The sequence below is a fragment of the Phoenix dactylifera genome, chromosome 4, assembly GCF_051530095.1.
Source record: "Phoenix dactylifera cultivar Ajwa chromosome 4, Ajwa_hap1_PhDact_Kaust_v1.1, whole genome shotgun sequence".
Classification (NCBI taxonomy): domain Eukaryota; kingdom Viridiplantae; phylum Streptophyta; class Magnoliopsida; order Arecales; family Arecaceae; genus Phoenix; species Phoenix dactylifera.
Window position 1 is genome coordinate 34,015,001 of NC_143193.1, and position 22,394 is coordinate 34,037,394.

At 49.3% G+C, this 22,394-nt stretch overlaps 46 non-coding genes and 15 pseudogenes across 46 annotated transcripts; all 61 read right to left on the reverse strand.

Annotated features, from left to right (window-relative positions):
• Positions 1-131: 131 nt before the first annotated feature.
• On the reverse strand, positions 132-250 carry LOC149754636 (5S ribosomal RNA; annotated as a pseudogene).
• A 247-nt stretch (positions 251-497) lies between these two features.
• LOC149754637 (5S ribosomal RNA) lies at positions 498-616 on the reverse strand. The gene has a single exon (XR_016402042.1). It is a non-coding gene; the product is annotated as a 5S ribosomal RNA (ribosomal RNA).
• Positions 617-863: 247 nt separating this feature from the next.
• On the reverse strand, positions 864-982 carry LOC149754638 (5S ribosomal RNA; annotated as a pseudogene).
• A 246-nt stretch (positions 983-1,228) lies between these two features.
• Positions 1,229-1,347, reverse strand: LOC149754639 (5S ribosomal RNA). The gene has a single exon (XR_016411248.1). It is a non-coding gene; the product is annotated as a 5S ribosomal RNA (ribosomal RNA).
• Positions 1,348-1,594: 247 nt separating this feature from the next.
• LOC149754640 (5S ribosomal RNA) lies at positions 1,595-1,713 on the reverse strand (annotated as a pseudogene).
• A 246-nt stretch (positions 1,714-1,959) lies between these two features.
• LOC149754641 (5S ribosomal RNA) lies at positions 1,960-2,078 on the reverse strand. The gene has a single exon (XR_016411260.1). It is a non-coding gene; the product is annotated as a 5S ribosomal RNA (ribosomal RNA).
• Positions 2,079-2,325: 247 nt separating this feature from the next.
• LOC149754642 (5S ribosomal RNA) lies at positions 2,326-2,444 on the reverse strand. The gene has a single exon (XR_016407834.1). It is a non-coding gene; the product is annotated as a 5S ribosomal RNA (ribosomal RNA).
• A 247-nt stretch (positions 2,445-2,691) lies between these two features.
• Positions 2,692-2,810, reverse strand: LOC149754643 (5S ribosomal RNA; annotated as a pseudogene).
• Positions 2,811-3,057: 247 nt separating this feature from the next.
• On the reverse strand, positions 3,058-3,176 carry LOC149754644 (5S ribosomal RNA; annotated as a pseudogene).
• Positions 3,177-3,423: 247 nt separating this feature from the next.
• On the reverse strand, positions 3,424-3,542 carry LOC149754645 (5S ribosomal RNA). Its single transcript, XR_016402043.1, has one exon. It is a non-coding gene; the product is annotated as a 5S ribosomal RNA (ribosomal RNA).
• Positions 3,543-3,789: 247 nt separating this feature from the next.
• LOC149754646 (5S ribosomal RNA) lies at positions 3,790-3,908 on the reverse strand (annotated as a pseudogene).
• Positions 3,909-4,154: 246 nt separating this feature from the next.
• Positions 4,155-4,273, reverse strand: LOC149754647 (5S ribosomal RNA). Its single transcript, XR_016412478.1, has one exon. It is a non-coding gene; the product is annotated as a 5S ribosomal RNA (ribosomal RNA).
• Positions 4,274-4,520: 247 nt separating this feature from the next.
• Positions 4,521-4,639, reverse strand: LOC149754648 (5S ribosomal RNA). The gene has a single exon (XR_016407013.1). It is a non-coding gene; the product is annotated as a 5S ribosomal RNA (ribosomal RNA).
• Positions 4,640-4,886: 247 nt separating this feature from the next.
• Positions 4,887-5,004, reverse strand: LOC149754649 (5S ribosomal RNA). Its single transcript, XR_016403386.1, has one exon. It is a non-coding gene; the product is annotated as a 5S ribosomal RNA (ribosomal RNA).
• A 247-nt stretch (positions 5,005-5,251) lies between these two features.
• On the reverse strand, positions 5,252-5,370 carry LOC149754650 (5S ribosomal RNA). Its single transcript, XR_016407014.1, has one exon. It is a non-coding gene; the product is annotated as a 5S ribosomal RNA (ribosomal RNA).
• Positions 5,371-5,617: 247 nt separating this feature from the next.
• On the reverse strand, positions 5,618-5,736 carry LOC149754651 (5S ribosomal RNA). The gene has a single exon (XR_016408109.1). It is a non-coding gene; the product is annotated as a 5S ribosomal RNA (ribosomal RNA).
• A 246-nt stretch (positions 5,737-5,982) lies between these two features.
• On the reverse strand, positions 5,983-6,101 carry LOC149754652 (5S ribosomal RNA; annotated as a pseudogene).
• Positions 6,102-6,346: 245 nt separating this feature from the next.
• Positions 6,347-6,465, reverse strand: LOC149754653 (5S ribosomal RNA). Its single transcript, XR_016405276.1, has one exon. It is a non-coding gene; the product is annotated as a 5S ribosomal RNA (ribosomal RNA).
• Positions 6,466-6,712: 247 nt separating this feature from the next.
• Positions 6,713-6,831, reverse strand: LOC149754654 (5S ribosomal RNA). Its single transcript, XR_016407806.1, has one exon. It is a non-coding gene; the product is annotated as a 5S ribosomal RNA (ribosomal RNA).
• A 246-nt stretch (positions 6,832-7,077) lies between these two features.
• LOC149754655 (5S ribosomal RNA) lies at positions 7,078-7,195 on the reverse strand. Its single transcript, XR_016407170.1, has one exon. It is a non-coding gene; the product is annotated as a 5S ribosomal RNA (ribosomal RNA).
• Positions 7,196-7,442: 247 nt separating this feature from the next.
• Positions 7,443-7,561, reverse strand: LOC149754656 (5S ribosomal RNA). The gene has a single exon (XR_016406119.1). It is a non-coding gene; the product is annotated as a 5S ribosomal RNA (ribosomal RNA).
• Positions 7,562-7,807: 246 nt separating this feature from the next.
• Positions 7,808-7,926, reverse strand: LOC149754657 (5S ribosomal RNA). The gene has a single exon (XR_016401586.1). It is a non-coding gene; the product is annotated as a 5S ribosomal RNA (ribosomal RNA).
• A 247-nt stretch (positions 7,927-8,173) lies between these two features.
• LOC149754658 (5S ribosomal RNA) lies at positions 8,174-8,292 on the reverse strand. The gene has a single exon (XR_016407177.1). It is a non-coding gene; the product is annotated as a 5S ribosomal RNA (ribosomal RNA).
• A 246-nt stretch (positions 8,293-8,538) lies between these two features.
• Positions 8,539-8,656, reverse strand: LOC149754659 (5S ribosomal RNA). Its single transcript, XR_016407171.1, has one exon. It is a non-coding gene; the product is annotated as a 5S ribosomal RNA (ribosomal RNA).
• A 247-nt stretch (positions 8,657-8,903) lies between these two features.
• LOC149754660 (5S ribosomal RNA) lies at positions 8,904-9,022 on the reverse strand. Its single transcript, XR_016406120.1, has one exon. It is a non-coding gene; the product is annotated as a 5S ribosomal RNA (ribosomal RNA).
• A 246-nt stretch (positions 9,023-9,268) lies between these two features.
• Positions 9,269-9,387, reverse strand: LOC149754661 (5S ribosomal RNA). Its single transcript, XR_016401587.1, has one exon. It is a non-coding gene; the product is annotated as a 5S ribosomal RNA (ribosomal RNA).
• A 247-nt stretch (positions 9,388-9,634) lies between these two features.
• Positions 9,635-9,753, reverse strand: LOC149754662 (5S ribosomal RNA). Its single transcript, XR_016407178.1, has one exon. It is a non-coding gene; the product is annotated as a 5S ribosomal RNA (ribosomal RNA).
• Positions 9,754-9,999: 246 nt separating this feature from the next.
• Positions 10,000-10,118, reverse strand: LOC149754663 (5S ribosomal RNA; annotated as a pseudogene).
• A 246-nt stretch (positions 10,119-10,364) lies between these two features.
• LOC149754664 (5S ribosomal RNA) lies at positions 10,365-10,483 on the reverse strand. The gene has a single exon (XR_016403865.1). It is a non-coding gene; the product is annotated as a 5S ribosomal RNA (ribosomal RNA).
• Positions 10,484-10,730: 247 nt separating this feature from the next.
• On the reverse strand, positions 10,731-10,848 carry LOC149754665 (5S ribosomal RNA). The gene has a single exon (XR_016407172.1). It is a non-coding gene; the product is annotated as a 5S ribosomal RNA (ribosomal RNA).
• A 247-nt stretch (positions 10,849-11,095) lies between these two features.
• Positions 11,096-11,214, reverse strand: LOC149754666 (5S ribosomal RNA). The gene has a single exon (XR_016406122.1). It is a non-coding gene; the product is annotated as a 5S ribosomal RNA (ribosomal RNA).
• A 246-nt stretch (positions 11,215-11,460) lies between these two features.
• Positions 11,461-11,579, reverse strand: LOC149754667 (5S ribosomal RNA). Its single transcript, XR_016401588.1, has one exon. It is a non-coding gene; the product is annotated as a 5S ribosomal RNA (ribosomal RNA).
• A 247-nt stretch (positions 11,580-11,826) lies between these two features.
• Positions 11,827-11,945, reverse strand: LOC149754668 (5S ribosomal RNA). The gene has a single exon (XR_016407180.1). It is a non-coding gene; the product is annotated as a 5S ribosomal RNA (ribosomal RNA).
• A 246-nt stretch (positions 11,946-12,191) lies between these two features.
• LOC149754669 (5S ribosomal RNA) lies at positions 12,192-12,310 on the reverse strand (annotated as a pseudogene).
• A 246-nt stretch (positions 12,311-12,556) lies between these two features.
• Positions 12,557-12,675, reverse strand: LOC149754670 (5S ribosomal RNA). Its single transcript, XR_016403866.1, has one exon. It is a non-coding gene; the product is annotated as a 5S ribosomal RNA (ribosomal RNA).
• A 247-nt stretch (positions 12,676-12,922) lies between these two features.
• LOC149754671 (5S ribosomal RNA) lies at positions 12,923-13,041 on the reverse strand. Its single transcript, XR_016408685.1, has one exon. It is a non-coding gene; the product is annotated as a 5S ribosomal RNA (ribosomal RNA).
• A 246-nt stretch (positions 13,042-13,287) lies between these two features.
• Positions 13,288-13,406, reverse strand: LOC149754672 (5S ribosomal RNA). The gene has a single exon (XR_016402573.1). It is a non-coding gene; the product is annotated as a 5S ribosomal RNA (ribosomal RNA).
• Positions 13,407-13,653: 247 nt separating this feature from the next.
• Positions 13,654-13,772, reverse strand: LOC149754673 (5S ribosomal RNA; annotated as a pseudogene).
• Positions 13,773-14,019: 247 nt separating this feature from the next.
• LOC149754674 (5S ribosomal RNA) lies at positions 14,020-14,138 on the reverse strand. Its single transcript, XR_016411271.1, has one exon. It is a non-coding gene; the product is annotated as a 5S ribosomal RNA (ribosomal RNA).
• A 246-nt stretch (positions 14,139-14,384) lies between these two features.
• Positions 14,385-14,503, reverse strand: LOC149754675 (5S ribosomal RNA; annotated as a pseudogene).
• A 246-nt stretch (positions 14,504-14,749) lies between these two features.
• On the reverse strand, positions 14,750-14,868 carry LOC149754676 (5S ribosomal RNA). Its single transcript, XR_016405364.1, has one exon. It is a non-coding gene; the product is annotated as a 5S ribosomal RNA (ribosomal RNA).
• A 246-nt stretch (positions 14,869-15,114) lies between these two features.
• On the reverse strand, positions 15,115-15,233 carry LOC149754677 (5S ribosomal RNA). Its single transcript, XR_016406240.1, has one exon. It is a non-coding gene; the product is annotated as a 5S ribosomal RNA (ribosomal RNA).
• A 247-nt stretch (positions 15,234-15,480) lies between these two features.
• Positions 15,481-15,599, reverse strand: LOC149754678 (5S ribosomal RNA). The gene has a single exon (XR_016407551.1). It is a non-coding gene; the product is annotated as a 5S ribosomal RNA (ribosomal RNA).
• Positions 15,600-15,846: 247 nt separating this feature from the next.
• LOC149754679 (5S ribosomal RNA) lies at positions 15,847-15,965 on the reverse strand. The gene has a single exon (XR_016411282.1). It is a non-coding gene; the product is annotated as a 5S ribosomal RNA (ribosomal RNA).
• Positions 15,966-16,211: 246 nt separating this feature from the next.
• LOC149754680 (5S ribosomal RNA) lies at positions 16,212-16,330 on the reverse strand (annotated as a pseudogene).
• Positions 16,331-16,576: 246 nt separating this feature from the next.
• Positions 16,577-16,695, reverse strand: LOC149754681 (5S ribosomal RNA). Its single transcript, XR_016407537.1, has one exon. It is a non-coding gene; the product is annotated as a 5S ribosomal RNA (ribosomal RNA).
• Positions 16,696-16,942: 247 nt separating this feature from the next.
• On the reverse strand, positions 16,943-17,061 carry LOC149754682 (5S ribosomal RNA). The gene has a single exon (XR_016408841.1). It is a non-coding gene; the product is annotated as a 5S ribosomal RNA (ribosomal RNA).
• Positions 17,062-17,308: 247 nt separating this feature from the next.
• Positions 17,309-17,427, reverse strand: LOC149754683 (5S ribosomal RNA). Its single transcript, XR_016408084.1, has one exon. It is a non-coding gene; the product is annotated as a 5S ribosomal RNA (ribosomal RNA).
• Positions 17,428-17,674: 247 nt separating this feature from the next.
• On the reverse strand, positions 17,675-17,793 carry LOC149754684 (5S ribosomal RNA). Its single transcript, XR_016407552.1, has one exon. It is a non-coding gene; the product is annotated as a 5S ribosomal RNA (ribosomal RNA).
• Positions 17,794-18,040: 247 nt separating this feature from the next.
• Positions 18,041-18,159, reverse strand: LOC149754685 (5S ribosomal RNA). The gene has a single exon (XR_016411290.1). It is a non-coding gene; the product is annotated as a 5S ribosomal RNA (ribosomal RNA).
• A 247-nt stretch (positions 18,160-18,406) lies between these two features.
• Positions 18,407-18,525, reverse strand: LOC149754686 (5S ribosomal RNA; annotated as a pseudogene).
• Positions 18,526-18,772: 247 nt separating this feature from the next.
• LOC149754687 (5S ribosomal RNA) lies at positions 18,773-18,891 on the reverse strand. The gene has a single exon (XR_016411294.1). It is a non-coding gene; the product is annotated as a 5S ribosomal RNA (ribosomal RNA).
• Positions 18,892-19,137: 246 nt separating this feature from the next.
• On the reverse strand, positions 19,138-19,256 carry LOC149754688 (5S ribosomal RNA). Its single transcript, XR_016411295.1, has one exon. It is a non-coding gene; the product is annotated as a 5S ribosomal RNA (ribosomal RNA).
• Positions 19,257-19,502: 246 nt separating this feature from the next.
• LOC149754689 (5S ribosomal RNA) lies at positions 19,503-19,621 on the reverse strand. Its single transcript, XR_016411297.1, has one exon. It is a non-coding gene; the product is annotated as a 5S ribosomal RNA (ribosomal RNA).
• A 246-nt stretch (positions 19,622-19,867) lies between these two features.
• LOC149754690 (5S ribosomal RNA) lies at positions 19,868-19,986 on the reverse strand. The gene has a single exon (XR_016411306.1). It is a non-coding gene; the product is annotated as a 5S ribosomal RNA (ribosomal RNA).
• Positions 19,987-20,233: 247 nt separating this feature from the next.
• Positions 20,234-20,352, reverse strand: LOC149754691 (5S ribosomal RNA). Its single transcript, XR_016412906.1, has one exon. It is a non-coding gene; the product is annotated as a 5S ribosomal RNA (ribosomal RNA).
• Positions 20,353-20,598: 246 nt separating this feature from the next.
• On the reverse strand, positions 20,599-20,717 carry LOC149754692 (5S ribosomal RNA). Its single transcript, XR_016406740.1, has one exon. It is a non-coding gene; the product is annotated as a 5S ribosomal RNA (ribosomal RNA).
• A 247-nt stretch (positions 20,718-20,964) lies between these two features.
• LOC149754693 (5S ribosomal RNA) lies at positions 20,965-21,083 on the reverse strand (annotated as a pseudogene).
• Positions 21,084-21,330: 247 nt separating this feature from the next.
• On the reverse strand, positions 21,331-21,449 carry LOC149754694 (5S ribosomal RNA). The gene has a single exon (XR_016403580.1). It is a non-coding gene; the product is annotated as a 5S ribosomal RNA (ribosomal RNA).
• Positions 21,450-21,696: 247 nt separating this feature from the next.
• On the reverse strand, positions 21,697-21,815 carry LOC149754695 (5S ribosomal RNA). Its single transcript, XR_016407805.1, has one exon. It is a non-coding gene; the product is annotated as a 5S ribosomal RNA (ribosomal RNA).
• A 247-nt stretch (positions 21,816-22,062) lies between these two features.
• On the reverse strand, positions 22,063-22,181 carry LOC149754696 (5S ribosomal RNA; annotated as a pseudogene).
• Positions 22,182-22,394: the final 213 nt, after the last annotated feature.

The following is a 22,394-nucleotide window of genomic DNA, read 5'->3' on the forward strand; positions in this document are numbered from 1 at the left end:
TGCATGGCACCGCCAGTCTCCGGACTCAGTTTATTTTCGGGGGAAAAACATTATCCGAAGAGGAAAAGCCAAAGAACGAAAAATTAAAAATAAATATTATCAAAAAATAAATAAGCGGGCAAAAAATAAAAGGGGTGCAACATGAGGACTTTCCATAGGGTCAACCATCCTAGTACTACCCTCGCCCAAGCACGCTTAACTGCGGAGTTTTGATGGGATCCGGTGCATTAGTGTTGGTATGATCGCACCCATGACATGCCCTTCGAAACTCCCTTTTATGACAAAGCAGCCGACCTCGACGGCCCGAGACATTCGCGCCGCCGGGGCCGCTCTGGCGTAGGATTCAACGCGCTGGTCCCGCTATGCTGCATGGCACCGCCAGTCTCCGGACTCAGTTTATTTTCGAGGGAAAAAAATTATCCGAAGAGGAAAAGCCAAAAGCCGAAAAATTAAAAATAAATATTATCAAAAAATAAAAAAGCGGGCAAAAAATAAAAGGGGTGCAACACGAGGACTTCCCAGGGGGTCACCCATCCTAGTACTACTCTCGCCCAAGCACGCTTAACTGCGGAGTTCTGATGGGATCCGGTGCATTGGTGCTGGTATGATCGCACCCATGACAAGCCTTTCGAAACTCCCTGTTATGACAAAGCAGCAGGTCTCGACGGCCCGAGACATTCGCACCGCCGGGGCCGTTCTGGCGTAGGATTCAACGCGCTGGTCCCGCTATGCTGCATGGCACCGCCAGTCTCCGGACTCAGTTTATTTTCGGAGGAAAAAAATTATCAGAAGAGGAAAAGCCAAAAGCCGAAAAATTAAAAATAAATATTATCAAAAAAGAAAAAAAGGGGCAAAAAATAAAAGGGGTGCAACACGGGGACTTCCCAAGTGGTCCCGCTACCTAGTGCTACTCTCGCCCAAGCACGCTTAACTGCGGAGTTCTGATGGGATCCGGTGCATTAGTGCTGGTATGATCGCACCCATGACAAGCCCTTCGAAACTCCCTTTTATGACAAAGCAGCCGGTCTCGACGGCCCGAGACATTCGCGCCGCCGGGGCCGTTCTGGCGTAGGATTCAACGCGCTGGTCCCGCTATGCTGCATGGCACCGCCAGTCTCCGGACTCAGTTTATTTTCGGGGGAAAAAATTATCCGAAGAGGAAAAGCCGAAAGCCGAAAAATTAAAAATAAATATTATCAAAAAATAAAAAAGCGGGCAAAAAATAAAAGGGGTGCAACACGAGGACTTCCCAGGGGGTCACCCATCCTAGTACTACTCTCGCCCAAGCACGCTTAACTGCGGAGTTCTGATGGGATCCGGTGCATTAGTGCTGGTATGATCGCACCCATGACAAGCCCTTCGAAACTCCCTTTTATGACAAAGCAGCAGTTCTCGACGGCCCGAGACATTCGCACCGCCGGGGCCGTTCTGGCGTAGGATTCAACGCGCTGGTCCCGCTATGCTGCATGGCACCGCCAGTCTCCGGACTCAGTTTATTTTCGGAGGAAAAAAATTATCAGAAGAGGAAAAGCCAAAAGCCGAAAAATTAAAAATAAATATTATCAAAAAAGAAAAAAACGGGCAAAAAATAAAAGGGGTGCAACACGGGGAATTCCCAAGTGGTCCCGCTACCTAGTGCTACTCTCGCCCAAGCACGCTTAACTGCGGAGTTCTGATGGGATCCGGTGCATTAGTGCTGGTATGATCGCACCCATGACAAGCCCTTCGAAACTCCCTTTTATGACAAAGCAGCCGGTCTCGACGGCCCGAGACATTCGCGCCGCCGGGGCCGTTCTGGCGTAGGATTCAACGCGCTGGTCCCACTATGCTGCATAGCACCGCCAGTCTCCGGACTCAGTTTATTTTCGGGGGAAAAAATTATCCGAAGAGGAAAAGCCGAAAGCCGAAAAATTAAAAATAAATATTATCAAAAAATAAAAAAGCGGGCAAAAAATAAAAGGGGTGCAACACGAGGACTTCCCAGGGGGTCACCCATCCTAGTACTACTCTCGCCCAAGCACGCTTAACTGCGGAGTTCTGATGGGATCCGGTGCATTAGTGCTGGTATGATCGCACCCATGACAAGCCCTTCGAAACTCCCTTTTATGACAAAGCAGCAGTTCTCGACGGCCCGAGACATTCGCACCGCCGGGGCCGTTCTGGCGTAGGATTCAACGCGCTGGTCCCGCTATGCTGCATGGCACCGCCAGTCTCCGGACTCAGTTTATTTTCGTGGAAAAAAGATTATCCGAAGTGGAAAAGCCAAGAGCCGAAAAATTAAAAATAAATATTATCAAAAAAATAAAAAAAGGGCAAAAAATAAAAGGGGTGCAACACGAGGACTTCCTGGGGGGTCACCCATCCTAGTACTACTCTCGCCCAAGCATGCTTAACTGCGGAGTTCTGATGGGATCCGGCGCATTAGTGCTGGTATGATCGCACCCATGACAAGCCATTCGAAACTCCTTTTTATGACAAAGCAGCCGGTCTCGACGGCCCGAGACATTCGCGCCACCGGGGCCGTTCTGGCGTAAAATTCAACGCGCTGGTCCCGCTATGCTGCATGGCACCGCCAGTCTCCGAACTCAGTTTATTTTTGGAGGAAAAAAATTATCCGGAGTGGAAAAGCCAAAAGCCGAAAAATTAAAAATAAATATTATCAAAAAATAAAAAAGCGGGCAAAAAATTAAAGGGGGGCAACACGAGGACTTCCCAGAGGGACACCCATCCTAGTACTACTCTCGCCCAAGCATGCTTAACTGCGGAGTTCTGATGGAATCCGGTGCATTAGTGCTGGTTTGATCGCACCCATGACATGCCCTTCGAAACTTCCTTTTATGACAAAGCAGCAGACCTCGACGGCCCGAGACATTCGCGCCGGCGGGGCCGTTCTGGCGTAGGATTCAACGCGCTGGTCCCGCTATGCTGCATGGCACCGCCAGTCTCCGGACTCAGTTTATTTTCGGGGGAAAAAAATTATCCGAAGAGGAAAAGCCAAAGAACGAAAAATTAAAAATAAATATTATCAAAAAATAAATAAGCGGGCAAAAAATAAAAGGGGTGCAACATGAGGACTTTCCATAGGGTCAACCATCCTAGTACTACCCTCGCCCAAGCACGCTTAACTGCGGAGTTTTGATGGGATCCGGTGCATTAGTGCTGGTATGATCGCACCCATGACATGCCCTTCGAAACTCCCTTTTATGACAAAGCAGCCGACCTCGACGGCCCGAGACATTCGCGCCGCCGGGGCCGCTCTGGCGTAGGATTCAACGCGCTGGTCCCGCTATGCTGCATGGCACCGCCAGTCTCCGGACTCAGTTTATTTTCGGGGGAAAAAAATTATCCGAAGAGGAAAAGCCAAAAGCCGAAAAATTAAAAATAAATATTATCAAAAAATAAAAAAGCGGGCAAAAAATAAAAGGGGTGCAACACGAGGACTTCCCAGGGGGTCACCCATCCTAGTACTACTCTCGCCCAAGCACGCTTAACTGCGGAGTTCTGATGGGATCCGGTGCATTGGTGCTGGTATGATCGCACCCATGACAAGCCTTTCGAAACTCCCTGTTATGACAAAGCAGCAGGTCTCGACGGCCCGAGACATTCGCACCGCCGGGGCCGTTCTGGCGTAGGATTCAACGCGCTGGTCCCGCTATGCTGCATGGCACCGCCAGTCTCCGGACTCAGTTTATTTTCGGAGGAAAAAAATTATCGGAAGAGGAAAAGCCAAAAGCCGAAAAATTAAAAATAAATATTATCAAAAAAGAAAAAAATGGGCAAAAAATAAAAGGGGTGCAACACGGGGACTTCCCAAGTGGTCCCGCTACCTAGTGCTACTCTCGCCCAAGCACGCTTAACTGCGGAGTTCTGATGGGATCCGGTGCATTAGTGCTGGTATGATCGCACCCATGACAAGCCCTTCGAAACTCCCTTTTATGACAAAGCAGCCGGTCTCGACGGCCCGAGACATTCGCGCCGCCGGGGCCGTTCTGGCGTAGGATTCAACGCGCTGGTCCCGCTATGCTGCATGGCACCGCCAGTCTCCGGACTCAGTTTATTTTCGGGGGAAAAAATTATCCGAAGAGGAAAAGCCGAAAGCCGAAAAATTAAAAATAAATATTATCAAAAAATAAAAAAGCGGGCAAAAAATAAAAGGGGTGCAACACGAGGACTTCCCAGGGGGTCACCCATCCTAGTACTACTCTCGCCCAAGCACGCTTAACTACGGAGTTCTGATGGGATCCGGTGCATTAGTGCTGGTATGATCGCACCCATGACAAGCCCTTCGAAACTCCCTTTTATGACAAAGCAGCAGTTCTCGACGGCCCGAGACATTCGCACCGCCGGGGCCGTTCTGGCGTAGGATTCAACGCGCTGGTCCCGCTATGCTGCATGGCACCGCCAGTCTCCGGACTCAGTTTATTTTCGGAGGAAAAAAATTATCCGAAGAGGAAAAGCCAAAAGCCGAAAAATTAAAAATAAATATTATCAAAAAATAAAAAAACGGGCAAAAAATAAAAGGGGTGCAACACGAGGACTTCCCAGGTGGTCACCCATCCTTGTGCTACTCTCGCCCAAGCACGCTTAACTGCGGAGTTCTGATGGGATCCGGTGCATTAGTGCTGGTATGATCGCACCCATGACAAGCCCTTCGAAACTCCCTTTTATGACAAAGCAGCCGGTCTCGACGGCCCGAGACATTCGTGCCGCCGGGGCCGTTCTGGCGTAGGATTCAACGCGCTGGTCCCGCTATGCTGCATGGCACCGCCAGTCTCCGGACTCAGTTTATTTTCGTGGAAAAAAAATTATCCGAAGTGGAAAAGCCAAGAGCCGAAAAATTAAAAATAAATATTATCAAAAAAATAAAAAAAGGGCAAAAAATAAAAGGGGTGCAACACGAGGACTTCCCAGGGGGTCACCCATCCAGTACTACTCTCGCCCAAGCACGCTTAACTGCGGAGTTCTGATGGGATCCGGTGCATTAGTGCTGGTATGATCGCACCCATGACAAGCCCTTCGAAACTCCCTTTTATGACAAAGCAGCAGTTCTCGACGGCCCGAGACATTCGCACCGCCGGGGCCGTTCTGGCGTAGGATTCAACGCGCTGGTCCCGCTATGCTGCATGGCACCGCCAGTCTCCGGACTCAGTTTATTTTCGGAGGAAAAAAATTATCCGAAGAGGAAAAGCCAAAAGCCGAAAAATTAAAAATAAATATTATCAAAAAATAAAAAAACGGGCAAAAAATAAAAGGGGTGCAACACGAGGACTTCCCAGGTGGTCACCCATCCTTGTGCTACTCTCGCCCAAGCACGCTTAACTGCGGAGTTCTGATGGGATCCGGTGCATTAGTGCTGGTATGATCGCACCCATGACAAGCCCTTCGAAACTCCTTTTTATGACAAAGCAGCCGGTCTCGACGGCCCGAGACATTCGCGCCGCCGGGGCCGTTCTGGCGTAAAATTCAACGCGCTGGTCCCGCTATGCTGCATGGCACCGCCAGTCTCTGAACTCAGTTTATTTTTGGAGGAAAAAAATTATCCGGAGTGGAAAAGCCAAAAGCCGAAAAATTAAAAATAAATATTATCAAAAAATAAAAAAGCGGGCAAAAAATTAAAATGGTGCAACACGAGGACTTCCCAGAGGGTCACCCATCCTAGTACTACTCTCGCCCAAGCATGCTTAACTGCGGAGTTCTGATGGAATCCGGTGCATTAGTGCTGGTATGATCGCACCCATGACATGCCCTTCGAAACATCCTTTTATGACAAAGCAGCAGACCTCGACGGCCCGAGATATTCGCGCCGGCGGGGCCGTTCTGGCGTAGGATTCAACGCGCTGGTCCCGCTATGCTGCATCGCACCGCCAGTCTCCGGACTCAGTTTATTTTCGGGGGAAAAAATTATCCGAAGAGGAAAAGCCGAAAGCCGAAAAATTAAAAATAAATATTATCAAAAAATAAAAAAACGGGCAAAAAATAAAAGAAGTGCAAAACGAGGACTTCCCAGGTGGTCACCCATCCTAGTGGTACTCTCGCCCAAGCACGCTTAACTGCGGAGTTCTGATGGGATCCGGTGCATTAGTGCTGGTACGATCGCACCCATGACAAGCCCTTCGAAACTCCCTTTTATGACAAAGCAGCCGGTCTCGACGGCCCGAGACATTCGCGCCGCCGGGGCCGTTCTGGCGTAGGATTCAATGCGCTGGTCCCGCTATGCTGCATGGCACCGCCAGTCTCCGGACTCAGTTTATTTTCGCGGAAAAAAAATTATCTGAAGTGGAAAAGCCAAAAGCTGAAAAATTAAAAATAAATATTATCAAAAAATAAAAAAGGGCAAAAAATAAAAGGGGTGCAACACGAGGACTTCCTGGGGGGTCACCCATCCTAGTACTACTCTCGCCCAAGCACGCTTAACTGCGGAGTTCTGATGGGATCCGGCGCATTAGTGCTGGTATGATCGCACCCATGACAAGCCCTTCGAAACTCCCGTTTATGACAAAGCAGCCGGTCTCGGCGGCCCGAGACATTCGCGCCGCCGGGGCCGTTCTGGCGTAAAATTCAACGCGCTGGTCCCGCTATGCTGCATGGCACCGCCAGTCTCCGAACTCAGTTTATTTTCGGAGGAAAAAAATTATCCGGAGTGGAAAAGCCAAAAGCCGAAAAATTAAAAATAAATATTATCAAAAAATAAAAAAGCGGGCAAAAAATTAAAGGGGTGCAACACGAGGACTTCCCAGAGGGTCACCCATCCTAGTACAACTCTCGCCCAAGCATGCTTAACTGCGGAGTTCTGATGGAATCCGGTGCATTAGTGCTGGTATGATCGCACCCATGATATGCCCTTCGAAACTTCCTTTTATGACAAAGCAGCAGACCTCGACGGCCCGAGACATTCGCGCCGGCGGGGCCGTTCTGGCGTAGGATTCAACGCGCTGGTCCCGCTATGCTGCATGGCACCGCCAGTCTCCGGACTCAGTTTATTTTCGGGGGAAAAAATTATCCGAAGAGGAAAAGCCAAAAGCCGAAAAATTAAAAATAAATATTATCAAAAAATAAAAAAGCGGGCAAAAAATAAAAGGGGTGCAACACGAGGACTTCCCGGGGGTCACCCATCCTAGTACTACTCTCGCCCAAGCACGCTTAACTGCGGAGTTCTGATGGGATCCGGTGCATTAGTGCTGGGATGATCGCACCCATGACAAGCCCTTCGAAACTCCTTTTTATGACAAAGCAGCAGGTCTCGACGGCCCGAGACATTCGCACCGCCGGGGCCGTTCTGGCGTAGGATTCAACGCGCTTGTCCCGCTATGCTGCATGGCACCGCCAGTCTCCGGACTCAGTTTATTTTCGGAGGAAAAAAATTATCCGGAGTGGAAAAGCCAAAAGCCGAAAAATTAAGAATAAATATTATCAAAAAATAAAAAAGCGGGCAAAAAATTAAAGGGGTGCAACACGAGGACTTCCCAGAGGGTCACCCATCCTAGTACTACTCTCGCCCAAGCATGCTTAACTGCGGAGTTCTGATGGAATCCGGTGCATTAGTGCTGGTATGATCGCACCCATGACATGCCCTTCGAAACTTCCTTTCATGACAAAGCAGCAGACCTCGACGGCCCGAGACATTCGCGCCGCCGGGGCCGTTCTGGCGTAGGATTCAACGCGCTGGTCCCGCTATGCTGCATGGCACCGCCAGTCTCCGGACTCAGTTTATTTTTGGGGGAAAAAATTATCCGAAGAGGAAAAGCCAAAAGCCAAAAAATTAAAAATAAATATTATCAAAAAATAAAAAAACAGGCAAAAAATAAAAGGGGTGCAACACGAGGACTTCCCAGGGGGTCACCCATCCTAGTACTTCTCCCGCCCAAGCACGCTTAACTGCGGAGGTCTGATGGGATCCGGTGCATTAGTGCTGGTATGATCGCACCCATGACATTCCCTTCGAAACTCTCTTATATGACAAAGCAGCAGACCTCGACGGCCCGAGACATTCGTGCCGCCGGGGCCGTTCTGGCGTAGGATTCAACGCGCTGGTCCCGCTATGCTGCATGGCACCGCCAGTCTCCGGACTCAGTTTATTTTCGGAGGAAAAAAATTATCCGAAGTGGAAAAGCCAAAAGCCGAAAAATTGAAAATAAATATTATCAAAAAATAAAAAAAATTGCAAAAAATAAATGGGGTGCAACACGAGGACTTCCCGGGGGGTCACCCATCCTAGTACTATTGTCGCCCAAGCACGCTTAACTGCGGAGTTCTGATGGGATCCGGTGCATTAGTGCTGGTATGATCGCACCCATGACAAGCCCTTCGAAACTCCTTTTTGTGACAAAGCAGCCGGTCTCGACGGCCCGAGACATTCGCGCCGCCAGGGCCGTTCTGGCGTAGGATTCAACGCGCTGGTCCCGCTATGCTGCATGGCACCGCCAGTCTCCGGACTCAGTTTATTTTCGGGGGAAAAAATTATCCGAAGAGGAAAAGCCAAAAGCCGAAAAATTAAAAATAAATATTATCAAAAAATAAAAAAGCGGGCAAAAAATAAAAGGGGTGCAACACGAGGACTTCCCGGGGGTCACCCATCCTAGTACTACTCTCGCCCAAGCACGCTTAACTGCGGAGTTCTGATGGGATCCGGTGCATTAGTGCTGGGATGATCGCACCCATGACAAGCCCTTCGAAACTCCTTTTTATGACAAAGCAGCAGGTCTCGACGGCCCGAGACATTCGCACCGCCGGGGCCGTTCTGGCGTAGGATTCAACGCGCTAGTCCCGCTATGCTGCATGGCACCGCCAGTCTCCGGACTCAGTTTATTTTCGGAGGAAAAAAATTATCCGGAGTGGAAAAGCCAAAAGCCGAAAAATTAAGAATAAATATTATCAAAAAATAAAAAAGCGGGCAAAAAATTAAAGGGGTGCAACACGAGGACTTCCCAGAGGGTCACCCATCCTAGTACTACTCTCGCCCAAGCATGCTTAACTGCGGAGTTCTGATGGAATCCGGTGCATTAGTGCTGGTATGATCGCACCCATGACATGCCCTTCGAAACTTCCTTTCATGACAAAGCAGCAGACCTCGACGGCCCGAGACATTCGCGCCGCCGGGGCCGTTCTGGCGTAGGATTCAACGCGCTGGTCCCGCTATGCTGCATGGCACCGCCAGTCTCCGGACTCAGTTTATTTTTGGGGGAAAAAATTATCCGAAGAGGAAAAGCCAAAAGCCAAAAAATTAAAAATAAATATTATCAAAAAATAAAAAAACAGGCAAAAAATAAAAGGGGTGCAACACGAGGACTTCCCAGGGGGTCACCCATCCTAGTACTTCTCCCGCCCAAGCACGCTTAACTGCGGAGGTCTGATGGGATCCGGTGCATTAGTGCTGGTATGATCGCACCCATGACATTCCCTTCGAAACTCTCTTATATGACAAAGCAGCAGACCTCGACGGCCCGAGACATTCGTGCCGCCGGGGCCGTTCTGGCGTAGGATTCAACGCGCTGGTCCCGCTATGCTGCATGGCACCGCCAGTCTCCGGACTCAGTTTATTTTCGGAGGAAAAAAATTATCCGAAGTGGAAAAGCCAAAAGCCGAAAAATTGAAAATAAATATTATCAAAAAATAAAAAAAATTGCAAAAAATAAATGGGGTGCAACACGAGGACTTCCCGGGGGGTCACCCATCCTAGTACTATTGTCGCCCAAGCACGCTTAACTGCGGAGTTCTGATGGGATCCGGTGCATTAGTGCTGGTATGATCGCACCCATGACAAGCCCTTCGAAACTCCTTTTTGTGACAAAGCAGCCGGTCTCGACGGCCCGAGACATTCGCGCCGCCAGGGCCGTTCTGGCGTAGGATTCAACGCGCTGGTCCCGCTATGCTGCATGGCACCGCCAGTCTCCGGACTCAGTTTATTTTCGGGGAAAAAAAATTATCCGAAGAGGAAAAGACAAAGGCCGAAAAATTAAAAATAAATATTATCAAAAAATAAAAATAGGGCAAAAAATAAAAGAAGTGCAAAACGAGGACTTCCTAGGTGGTCACCCATCCTAGTGCTACTCTCGCCCAAGCACGCTTAACTGCGGAGTTCTGATGGGATCCGGTGCATTAGTGCTGGTATGATCGCACCCATGACAAGCCCTTCGAAACTCCCTTTTATGACAAAGCAGCCGGTCTCGACGGCCCGAGACATTCGCGTCGCCGGGGCCGTTCTGGCGTAGGATTCAATGCGCTGGTCCAGCTATGCTGCATGGCACCGCCAGTCTCCGGACTCAGTTTATTTTCGTGGAAAAAAAATTATCTGAAGTGGAAAAGCCAAAAGCTGAAAAATTAAAAATAAATATTATCAAAAAATAAAAAAAGGGCAAAAAATAAAAGGGGTGCAACACGAGGACTTCCTGGGGGGTCACCCATCCTAGTACTACCCTCGCCCAAGCACGCTTAACTGCGGAGTTCTGATGGGATCCGGCGCATTAGTGCTGGTATGATCGCACCCATGACAAGCCCTTCGAAACTCCTGTTTATGACAAAGCAGCCGGTCTCGACGGCCCGAGACATTCGCGCCGCCGGGGCCGTTCTGGCGTAAAATTCAACGCGCTAGTCCCGCTATGCTGCATGGCACCGCCAGTCTCCGAACTCAGTTTATTTTCGGAGGAAAAAAATTATCCAGAGTGGAAAAGCCAAAAGCCGAAAAATTAAAAATAAATATTATCAAAAAATAAAAAAGCGGGCAAAAAATAAAAGGGGTGCAACACGAGGACTTCCCGGGGGTCACCCATCCTAGTACTACTCTCGCCCAAGCACGCTTAACTGCGGAGTTCTGATGGGATCCGGTGCATTAGTGCTGGGATGATCGCACCCATGACAAGCCCTTCGAAACTCCTTTTTATGACAAAGCAGCAGGTCTCGACGGCCCGAGACATTCGCACCGCCGGGGCCGTTCTGGCGTAGGATTCAACGCGCTAGTCCCGCTATGCTGCATGGCACCGCCAGTCTCCGGACTCAGTTTATTTTCGGAGGAAAAAAATTATCCGGAGTGGAAAAGCCAAAAGCCGAAAAATTAAGAATAAATATTATCAAAAAATAAAAAAGCGGGCAAAAAATTAAAGGGGTGCAACACGAGGACTTCCCAGAGGGTCACCCATCCTAGTACTACTCTCGCCCAAGCATGCTTAACTGCGGAGTTCTGATGGAATCCGGTGCATTAGTGCTGGTATGATCGCACCCATGACATGCCCTTCGAAACTTCCTTTCATGACAAAGCAGCAGACCTCGACGGCCCGAGACATTCGCGCCGCCGGGGCCGTTCTGGCGTAGGATTCAACGCGCTGGTCCCGCTATGCTGCATGGCACCGCCAGTCTCCGGACTCAGTTTATTTTTGGGGGAAAAAATTATCCGAAGAGGAAAAGCCAAAAGCCAAAAAATTAAAAATAAATATTATCAAAAAATAAAAAAACAGGCAAAAAATAAAAGGGGTGCAACACGAGGACTTCCCAGGGGGTCACCCATCCTAGTACTTCTCCCGCCCAAGCACGCTTAACTGCGGAGGTCTGATGGGATCCGGTGCATTAGTGCTGGTATGATCGCACCCATGACATTCCCTTCGAAACTCTCTTATATGACAAAGCAGCAGACCTCGACGGCCCGAGACATTCGTGCCGCCGGGGCCGTTCTGGCGTAGGATTCAACGCGCTGGTCCCGCTATGCTGCATGGCACCGCCAGTCTCCGGACTCAGTTTATTTTCGGAGGAAAAAAATTATCCGAAGTGGAAAAGCCAAAAGCCGAAAAATTGAAAATAAATATTATCAAAAAATAAAAAAAATTGCAAAAAATAAATGGGGTGCAACACGAGGACTTCCCGGGGGGTCACCCATCCTAGTACTATTGTCGCCCAAGCACGCTTAACTGCGGAGTTCTGATGGGATCCGGTGCATTAGTGCTGGTATGATCGCACCCATGACAAGCCCTTCGAAACTCCTTTTTGTGACAAAGCAGCCGGTCTCGACGGCCCGAGACATTCGCGCCGCCAGGGCCGTTCTGGCGTAGGATTCAACGCGCTGGTCCCGCTATGCTGCATGGCACCGCCAGTCTCCGGACTCAGTTTATTTTCGGGGAAAAAAAATTATCCGAAGAGGAAAAGACAAAGGCCGAAAAATTAAAAATAAATATTATCAAAAAATAAAAATAGGGCAAAAAATAAAAGAAGTGCAAAACGAGGACTTCCTAGGTGGTCACCCATCCTAGTGCTACTCTCGCCCAAGCACGCTTAACTGCGGAGTTCTGATGGGATCCGGTGCATTAGTGCTGGTATGATCGCACCCATGACAAGCCCTTCGAAACTCCCTTTTATGACAAAGCAGCCGGTCTCGACGGCCCGAGACATTCGCGTCGCCGGGGCCGTTCTGGCGTAGGATTCAATGCGCTGGTCCAGCTATGCTGCATGGCACCGCCAGTCTCCGGACTCAGTTTATTTTCGTGGAAAAAAAATTATCTGAAGTGGAAAAGCCAAAAGCTGAAAAATTAAAAATAAATATTATCAAAAAATAAAAAAAGGGCAAAAAATAAAAGGGGTGCAACACGAGGACTTCCTGGGGGGTCACCCATCCTAGTACTACCCTCGCCCAAGCACGCTTAACTGCGGAGTTCTGATGGGATCCGGCGCATTAGTGCTGGTATGATCGCACCCATGACAAGCCCTTCGAAACTCCTGTTTATGACAAAGCAGCCGGTCTCGACGGCCCGAGACATTCGCGCCGCCGGGGCCGTTCTGGCGTAAAATTCAACGCGCTAGTCCCGCTATGCTGCATGGCACCGCCAGTCTCCGAACTCAGTTTATTTTCGGAGGAAAAAAATTATCCAGAGTGGAAAAGCCAAAAGCCGAAAAATTAAAAATAAATATTATCAAAAAATAAAAAAGCGGGCAAAAAATTAAAGGGGTGCAACACGGGGACTTCCCAGAGGGTCACCCATCCTAGTACTACTCTTGCCCAAGCATGCTTAACTGCGGAGTTCTGATGGAATCCGGTGCATTAGTGCTGGTATGATCGCACCCATGATATGCCCTTCGAAACTTCCTTTTATGACAAAGCAGCAGACCTCGACGGCCCGAGACATTCGCGCCGGCGGGGCCGTTCTGGCGCAGGATTCAACGTGCTGGTCCCGCTATGCTGCATGGCACCGCCAGTCTCCGGACTCAGTTTATTTTCGGGGAAAAAAATTATCCAAAGAGGAAAAGCCAAAATCCGAAAAATTAAAAATAAATATTATCAAAAAATAAAAAAGCGGGCAAAAAATAAAAGGGGTGCAACACGAGGACTTCCCAGGGGGTCACCCATCCTAGTACTACTCTCGCCCAAGCACGCTTAACTGCGGAGTTCTGATGGGATCCGGTGCATTAGTGCTGGGATGATCGCACCCATGACAAGCCCTTCGAAACTCCTTTTTATGAGAAAGCAGCCGGTCTCGATGGCCCGAGACATTCGCGCCGCCAGGGCCGTTCTGGCGTAGGATTCAACGCGCTAGTCCCGCTATGCTGCATGGCACCGCCAGTCTCCGGACTCAGTTTATTTTCGGGGAAAAAAAATTATCCGAAGAGGAAAAGACAAAGGCCGAAAAATTAAAAATAAATATTATCAAAAAATAAAAAAGCGGGCAAAAAATAAAAAGGGTGCAACACGAGGACTTTCCATAGGGTCACCCATCCTAGCACTACCCTCGCCCAAGCACGCGTAACTACGGAGTTTTGATGGGATCCGGTGCATTAGTGCTGGTATGATCGCACCCATGACATGCCCTTCGAAACTCCCTTTTATGACAAAGCAGCCGACCTCGACGGCCCGAGACATTCGCGCCGCCGGGGCCGTTCTGGCGTAGGATTCAACGCGCTGGTCTCGCTATGCTGCATGGCACCGCCAGTCTCCGAACTCAGTTTATTTTCGGGGGAAAAAAATTATCCGAAGAGGAAAAGCCAAAAGCCGAAAAATTAAAAATAAATATTATCAAAAAATAAAAAAGCGGGCAAAAAATAAAAGGGGTGCAACACGAGGACTTCCCAGGGGGTCACCCATCCTAGTACTACTCTCGCCCAAGCACGCTTAACTGCGGAGTTCTGATGGGATCCGGTGCATTAGTGCTGGTATGATCGCACCCATGACAAGCCCTTCGAAACTCCCTGTTATGACAAAGCAGCAGGTCTCGACGGCCCGAGACATTCGCACCGCCGGGGCCGTTCTGGCGTAGGATTCAACGCGCTGGTCCCACTATGCTGCATGGCACCGCCGGTCTCCAGACTCAGTTTATTTTCGGAGGAAAAAAAATATCAGAAGAGGAAAAGCCAAAAGCCGAAAAATTAAAAATAAATATTATCAAAAAATAAAAAAAGGGCAAAAAATAAAAGGGGTGCAACACGAGGACTTCCCAGGTGGTCCCGCTACCTTGTGCTACTCTCGCCCAAGCACGCTTAACTGCGGAGTTCTGATGGGATCCGGTGCATTAGTGCTGGTATGATCGCACCCATGACAAGCCCTTCGAAACTCCCTGTTATGACAAAGCAGCCGGTCTCGACGGCCCGAGACATTCGCGCCGCCGGGGCCGTTCTGGCGTAGGATTCAACGCGCTGGTCCCGCTATGCTGCATGGCACCGCCAGTCTCCGGACTCAGTTTATTTTCGGGGGAAAAAATTATCCGAAGAGGAAAAGCCAAAAGCCAAAAAATTAAAAATAAATATTATCAAAAAATAAAAAAACGAGCAAAAAATAAAATGGGTGCAACACGAGGACTTCCCAGGGGGTCACCCATCCTAGTACTTCTCCCGCCCAAGCACGCTTAACTGCGGAGTTCTGATGGGATTCGGTGCATTAGTGCTGGTATGATCGCACCCATGACATTCCCTTCGAAACTCTCTTATATGACAAAGCAGCAGACCTCGACGGCCCGAGACATTCGTGCCGCCGGGGCCGTTCTGGCGTAGGATTCAACGCGCTGGTCCCGCTATGCTGCATGGCACCGCCAGTCTCCGGACACAGTTTATTTTCGGAGGAAAAAAATTATCCGAAGTGGAAAAGCCAAAAGCCGAAAAATTGAAAATAAATATTATCAAAAAATAAAAAAAGGGCAAAAAATAAATGGGGTGCAACACGAGGACTTCCCGGGGGGTCACCCATCCTAGTACTACTGTCGCCCAAGCACGCTTAACTGCGGAGTTCTGATGGGATCCGGTGCATTAGTGCTGGTATGATCGCACCCATGACAAGCCCTTCGAAACTCCTTTTTATGAGAAAGCAGCCGGTCTCGATGGCCCGAGACATTCGCGCCGCCAGGGCCGTTCTGGCGTAGGATTCAACGCGCTGGTCCCGCTATGCTGCATGGCACCGCCAGTCTCCGGACTCAGTTTATTTTCGGAGAAAAAAAATTATCCGAAGAGGAAAAGACAAAGGCCGAAAAATTAAAAATAAATATTATCGAAAAATAAAAAAGCGGGCAAAAAATAAAAAGGGTGCAACACGAGGACTTTCCATAGGGTCACCCATCCTAGTACTACCCTCGCCCAAGCACGCTTAACTGCGGAGTTTTGATGGGATCCGGTGCATTAGTGCTGGTATGATCGCACCCATGACATGCCCTTCGAAACTCCCTTTTATGACAAAGCAGCCGACCTCGACGGCCCGAGACATTCGCGCCGCCGGGGCCGTTCTGGCGTAGGATTCAACGCGCTGGTCCCGCTATGCTGCATGGCACCGCCAGTCTCCGGACTCAGTTTATTTTCGGGGGAAAAAAATTATCCGAAGAGGAAAAGCCAAAAGCCGAAAAATTAAAAATAAATATTATCAAAAAATAAAAAAGCGGGCAAAAAATAAAAGGGGTGCAACACGAGGACTTCCCAGGGGGTCACCCATCCTAGTACTACTCTCGCCCAAGCACGCTTAACTGCGGAGTTCTGATGGGATCCGGTGCATTAGTGCTGGTATGATCGCACCCATGACAAGCCCTTCGAAACTCCCTGTTATGACAAAGCGGCAGGTCTCGACGGCCCGAGACATTCGCACCGCCGGGGCCGTTCTGGCGTAGGATTCAACGCGCTGGTCCCACTATGCTGCATGGCACCGCCGGTCTCCAGACTCAGTTTATTTTCGGAGGAAAAAAAATATCAGAAGAGGAAAAGCCAAAAGCCGAAAAATTAAAAATAAATATTATCAAAAAATAAAAAAAGGGCAAAAAATAAAAGGGGTGCAACACGAGGACTTCCCAGGTGGTCCCGCTACCTTGTGCTACTCTCGCCCAAGCACGCTTAACTGCAGAGTTCTGATGGGATCCGGTGCATTAGTGCTGGTATGATCGCACCCATGACAAGCCCTTCGAAACTCCCTTTTATGACAAAGCAGCCGGTCTCGACGGCCCGAGACATTCGCGCCGCCGGGGCCGTTCTGGCGTAGGATTCAATGCGCTGGTCCCGCTATGCTGCATGGCACCGCCAGTCTCCGGACTCAGTTTATTTTCGTGGAAAAAAAATTATCCGAAGTGGAAAAGCCAAAAGCTGAAAAATTAAAAATTAATATTATCAAAAAATAAAAAAAGGGCAAAAAATAAAAGGGGTGCAACACGAGGACTTCCTGGGGGGTCACCCATCCTAGTACTACTCTCGCCCAAGCACGCTTAACTGCGGAGTTCTGATGGGATCCGGCGCATTAGTGCTAGTATGATCGCACCCATGACAAGCCCTTCGAAACTCCTTTTTATGACAAAGCAGCCGGTCTCGACGGCCCGAGACATTCGCGCCGCCGGGGCCGTTCTGGCGTAAAATTCAACGCGCTGGTCTCGCTATGCTGCATGGCACCGCCAGTCTCCGAACTCAGTTTATTTTCGGAGGAAAAAAATTATCCGGAGTGGAAAAGCCAAAAGCCGAAAAATTAAAAATAAATATTATCAAAAAATAAAAAAGCGGGCAAAAAATTAAAGGGGTGCAACACGAGGACTTCCCAGAGGGTCACCCATCCTAGTACTACTCTCGCCCAAGCATGCTTAAATGCGGAGTTCTGATGGAATCCGGTGCATTAGTGCTGGTATGATCGCACCCATGATATGCCCTTCGAAACTTCCTTTTATGACAAAGCAGCAGACCTCGACGGCCCGAGACATTCGCGCCGGCGGGGCCGTTCTGGCGTAGGATTCAACGCGCTGGTCCCGCTATGCTGCATGGCACCGCCAGTCTCCGGACTCAGTTTATTTTCGGAGAAAAAAAATTATCCGAAGTGGAAAAGCCAAAAGCCGAAAAATTAAAAATAAATATTATCAAAAAATAAAAAAAAGGGCAAAAAATAAATGGGGTGCAACACGAGGACTTCCCGGGGGGTCACCCATCCTAGTACTACTGTCGCCCAAGCACGCTTAACTGCGGAGTTCTGATGGAATCCGGTGCATTAGTGCTGGTATGATCGCACCCATGACAAGCCCTTTGAAACTCCTTTTTATGACAAAGTAGCCGATCTCGATGGCCCGAGACATTCGCGCCGCCAGGGCCGTTCTGGCGTAGGATTCAACGCGCTGGTCCCGCTATGCTGCATGGCACCGCCAGTCTCCGGATTCAGTTTATTTTCGGGGAAAAAAAATTATCCGAAGAGGAAAAGACAAAGGCCGAAAAATTAAAAATAAATATTATCAATAAATAAAAAAGCGGGCAAAAAATAAAAAGGGTGCAACACGAGGACTTTCCATAGGGTCACCCATCCTAGTACTACCCTCGCCCAAGCACGCTTAACTGCGGAGTTTTGATGGGATCCGGTGCATTAGTGCTGGTATGATCGCACCCATGACATGCCCTTCGAAACTCTCTTTTATGACAAAGCAGCCGGCCTCGACGGCCCGAGACATTCGCGCCGCCGGGGCCGTTCTGGCGTAGGATTCAACGCGCTGGTCCCGCTATGCTGCATGGCACCGCCAGTCTCCGGACTCAGTTTATTATCGGGGGAAAAAAATTATCCGAAGAGGAAAAGCCAAAAGCCGAAAAATTAAAAATAAATATTATCAAAAAATAAAAAAGCGGGCAAAAAATAAAAGGGGTGCAACACGAGGACTTCCCAGGGGGTCACCCATCCTAGTACTACTCTCGCCCAAGCACGCTTAACTGCGGAGTTCTGATGGGATCCGGTGCATTAGTGCTGGTATGATCGCACCCATGACAAGCCCTTCGAAACTCCCTGTTATGACAAAGCAGCAGGTCTCGACGGCCCGAGACATTCGCACCGCCGGGGCCGTTCTGGCGTAGGATTCAACGCGCTGGTCCCGCTATGCTGCATGGCACCGCCGGTCTCCGGACTCAGTTTATTTTCAGAGGAAAAAAATTATCAGAAGAGGAAAAGCCAAAAGCCGAAAAAGTAAAAATAAATATTATCAAAAAATAAAAAAAGGGGCAAAAAATAAAGGGGGTGCAACACGAGGACTTCCCAGGTGGTCCCGCTACCTTGTGCTACTCTCGCCCAAGCACGCTTAACAGCGGAGTTCTGATGGGATCCGGTGCGTTAGTGCTGGTATGATCGCACCCATGACAAGCCCTTCGAAACTCCCTTTTATGACAAAGCAGCCGGTCTCGACGGCCCGAGACATTCGCGCCGCCGGGGCCGTTCTGGCGTAGGATTCAACGCGCTGGTCCCGCTATGCTGCATGGCACCGCCAGTCTCCGGACTCAGTTTATTTTCGTGGAAAAAAAATTATCCGAAGTGGAAAAGACAAAAGCCGAAAAATTAAAAATAAATATTATCAAAAAATAAAAAAGCGGGCAAAAAATAAAAGGGGTGCAACACGAGGACTTCCCAGGGGGTCACCCATCCTAGTACTACTCTCGCCCAAGCACGCTTAACTGCGGAGTTCTGATGGGATCCGGTGCATTAGTGCTGGTATGATCGCACCCATGACAAGCCCTTCGAAACTCCCTGTTATGACAAAGCAGCAGGTCTCGACGGCCCGAGACATTCGCACCGCCGGGGCCGTTCTGGCGTAGGATTCAACGCGCTGGTCCCGCTATGCTGCATGGCACCGCCAGTCTCCGGACTCAGTTTATTTTCGGGGGAAAAAATTATCCGAAGAGGAAAAGCCAAAAGCCGAAAAATTAAAAATAAATATTATCAAAAAATAAAAAAGCGGGCAAAAAATAAAAGGGGTGCAACACGAGGACTTCCCAGGGGGTCACCCATCCTAGTACTACTCTCGCCCAAGCACGCTTAACTGCGGAGTTCTGATGGGATCCGGTGCATTAGTGCTGGTATGATCGCACCCATGACAAGCCCTTCGAAACTCCCTGTTATGACAAAGCAGCAGGTCTCGACGGCCCGAGACATTCGCACCGCCGGGGCCGTTCTGGCGTAGGATTCAACGCGCTGGTCCCGCTATGCTGCATGGCACCGCCAGTCTCCGGACTCAGTTTATTTTCGGGGGAAAAAATTATCCGAAGTGGAAAAGACAAAAGCCGAAAAATTAAAAATAAATATTATCAAAAAATAAAAAAGCGGGCAAAAAATAAAAGGGGTGCAACACGAGGACTTCCCAGGGGGTCACCCATCCTAGTACTACTCTCGCCCAAGCACGCTTAACTGCGGAGTTCTGATGGGATCCGGTGCATTAGTGCTGGTATGATCGCACCCATGACAAGCCCTTCGAAACTCCCTGTTATGACAAAGCAGCAGGTCTCGACGGCCCGAGACATTCGCACCGCCGGGGCCGTTCTGGCGTAGGATTCAACGCGCTGGTCCCGCTATGCTGCATGGCACCGCCAGTCTCCGGACTCAGTTTATTTTCGGGGGAAAAAATTATCCGAAGTGGAAAAGACAAAAGCCGAAAAATTAAAAATAAATATTATCAAAAAATAAAAAAGCGGGCAAAAAATAAAAGGGGTGCAACACGAGGACTTCCCAGGGGGTCACCCATCCTAGTACTACTCTCGCCCAAGCACGCTTAACTGCGGAGTTCTGATGGGATCCGGTGCATTAGTGCTGGTATGATCGCACCCATGACAAGCCCTTCGAAACTCCCTGTTATGACAAAGCAGCAGGTCTCGACGGCCCGAGACATTCGCGCCGCCGGGGCCGTTCTGGCGTAGGATTCAACGCGCTGGTCCCGCTATGCTGCATGGCACCGCCAGTCTCCGGACTCAGTTTATTTTCGGGGGAAAAAAATTATCCGAAGAGGAAAAGCCAAAAGCCGAAAAATTAAAAATAAATATTATCAAAAAATAAAAAAGCGGGCAAAAAATAAAAGGGGTGCAACACGAGGACTTCCCAGGGGGTCACCCATCCTAGTACTACTCTCGCCCAAGCACGCTTAACTGCGGAGTTCTAATGGGATCCGGTGCATTAGTGCTGGTATGATCGCACCCATGACATGCCCTTCGAAACTCCCTTTTATGACAAAGCAGCCGACCTCGACGGCCCGAGACATTCGCGCCGCCGGGGCCGTTCTGGCGTAGGATTCAACACGCTGGTCCCGCTATGCTGCATGGCACCGCCAGTCTCCGGACTCAGTTTATTTTCGGGGGAAAAAATTATCCGAAGAGGAAAAGCCAAAAGCCGAAAAATTAAAAATAAATATTATCAAAAAATAAAAAAGCGGGCAAAAAATAAAAGGGGGGCAACACGAGGACTTCCCAGGGGGTCACCCATCCTTGTACTACTCTCGCCCAAGCACGCTTAACTGCGGAGTTCTGATGGGATCCGGTGCATTAGTGCTGGTATGATCACACCCATGACAAGCCCTTCGAAACTCCCTTTTATGACAAAGCAGCAGACCTCGACGGCCCGAGACATTCGCGCCGCCGGGGCCGTTCTGGCGTAGAATTCAACGCGCTAGTCCCGCTATGCTGCATGGCACCGCCTGTCTCCGAACTCAGTTTATTTTGGGAGGAAAAAAATTATCCGGAGTGGAAAAGCCAAAAGCCGAAAAATTAAAAATAAATATTATCAAAAAATAAAAAAGCGGGCAAAAAATTAAAGGGGTGCAACACGAGGACTTCCCAGAGGGTCACCCATCCTAGTACTACTCTCGCCCAAGCATGCTTAACTGCGGAGTTCTGATGGAATCTGGTGCATTAGTGCTGGTATGATCGTACCCATTACATGCCCTTCGAAACTCCCTTTTATGACAAAGCAGCAGACCTCGACGGCCCGAGACATTCGCGCCGGCGGGGCCGTTCTGGCGTAGGATTCAACGCGCTGGTCCCGCTATGCTGCATGGCACCGCCAGTCTCCGGACTTAGTTTATTTTCGGGGAAAAAAAATTATCCGAAGAGGAAAAGCCAAAGGCCGAAAAATTAAAAATAAATATTATCAAAAAATAAAAAAGCGGGCAAAAAATAAAAGGGGTGCAACACGAGGACTTTCCATAGGGTCACCCATCCTAGTACTATCCTCGCCCAAGCACGCTTAACTGCGGAGTTCTGATGGGATCCGGTGCATTAGTGCTGGTATGATCGCACCCATGACATGCCCTTCGAAACTCCCTTTTATGACAAAGCAGCCGACCTCGACGGCCCGAGACATTCGCGCCGCCGGGGCCGTTCTGGCGTAGGATTCAACGCGCTGGTCCCGCTATGCTGCATGGCACCGCCAGTCTCCGGACTCAGTTTATTTTCGGGGAAAAAAAATTATCCGAAGAGGAAAAGCTAAAAGCCGAAAAATTAAAAATAAATATTAACAAAAAATAAAAAAAGGGGCAAAAAATAAAAGGGGTGCAACACGAGGACTTCCCAGGGGGTCACCCATCCTAGTACTACTCTCGCCCAAGCACGCTTAACTGCGGAGTTCAGATGGGATCCGGTGCATTAGTGCTGGTATGATCGCACCCATGACAAGCCCTTCGAAACTCCCTTTTATGACAAAGCAGCAGGTCTCGACGGCCCGAGACATTCGCACCGCCGGGGCCGTTCTGGCGTAGGATTCAACGCGCTGGTCCCGCTATGCTGCATGGCACCGCCAGTCTCCGGACTCAGTTTATTTTCGGAGGAAAAAAATTATCCGAAGCGGAAAAGCCAAAAGCCAAAAAATTTAAAATAAATATTATCAAAAAATAAAAAAAGGGGCAAAAAATAAAAGGGGTGCAACACGAGGACTTCCCAGGTGGTCACCCATCCTAGTGCTACTCTCGCCCAAGCACGCTTAACTGCGGAGTTTTGATGGGATCCGGTGCATTAGTGCTGGTATGATCGCACCTATGACATGCCCTTCGAAACTCCCTTTTATGACAAAGCAGCCGACCTCGACGGCCCGAGACATTCGCGCCGCCGGGGCCGTTCTGGCGTAGGATTCAACGCGCTGGTCCCGCTATGCTGCATGGCACCGCCAGTCTCCGGACTCAGTTTATTTTCGGGGGAAAAAAATTATCCGAAGTGGAAAAGCCAAAAGCCGAAAAATTAAAAATAAATAT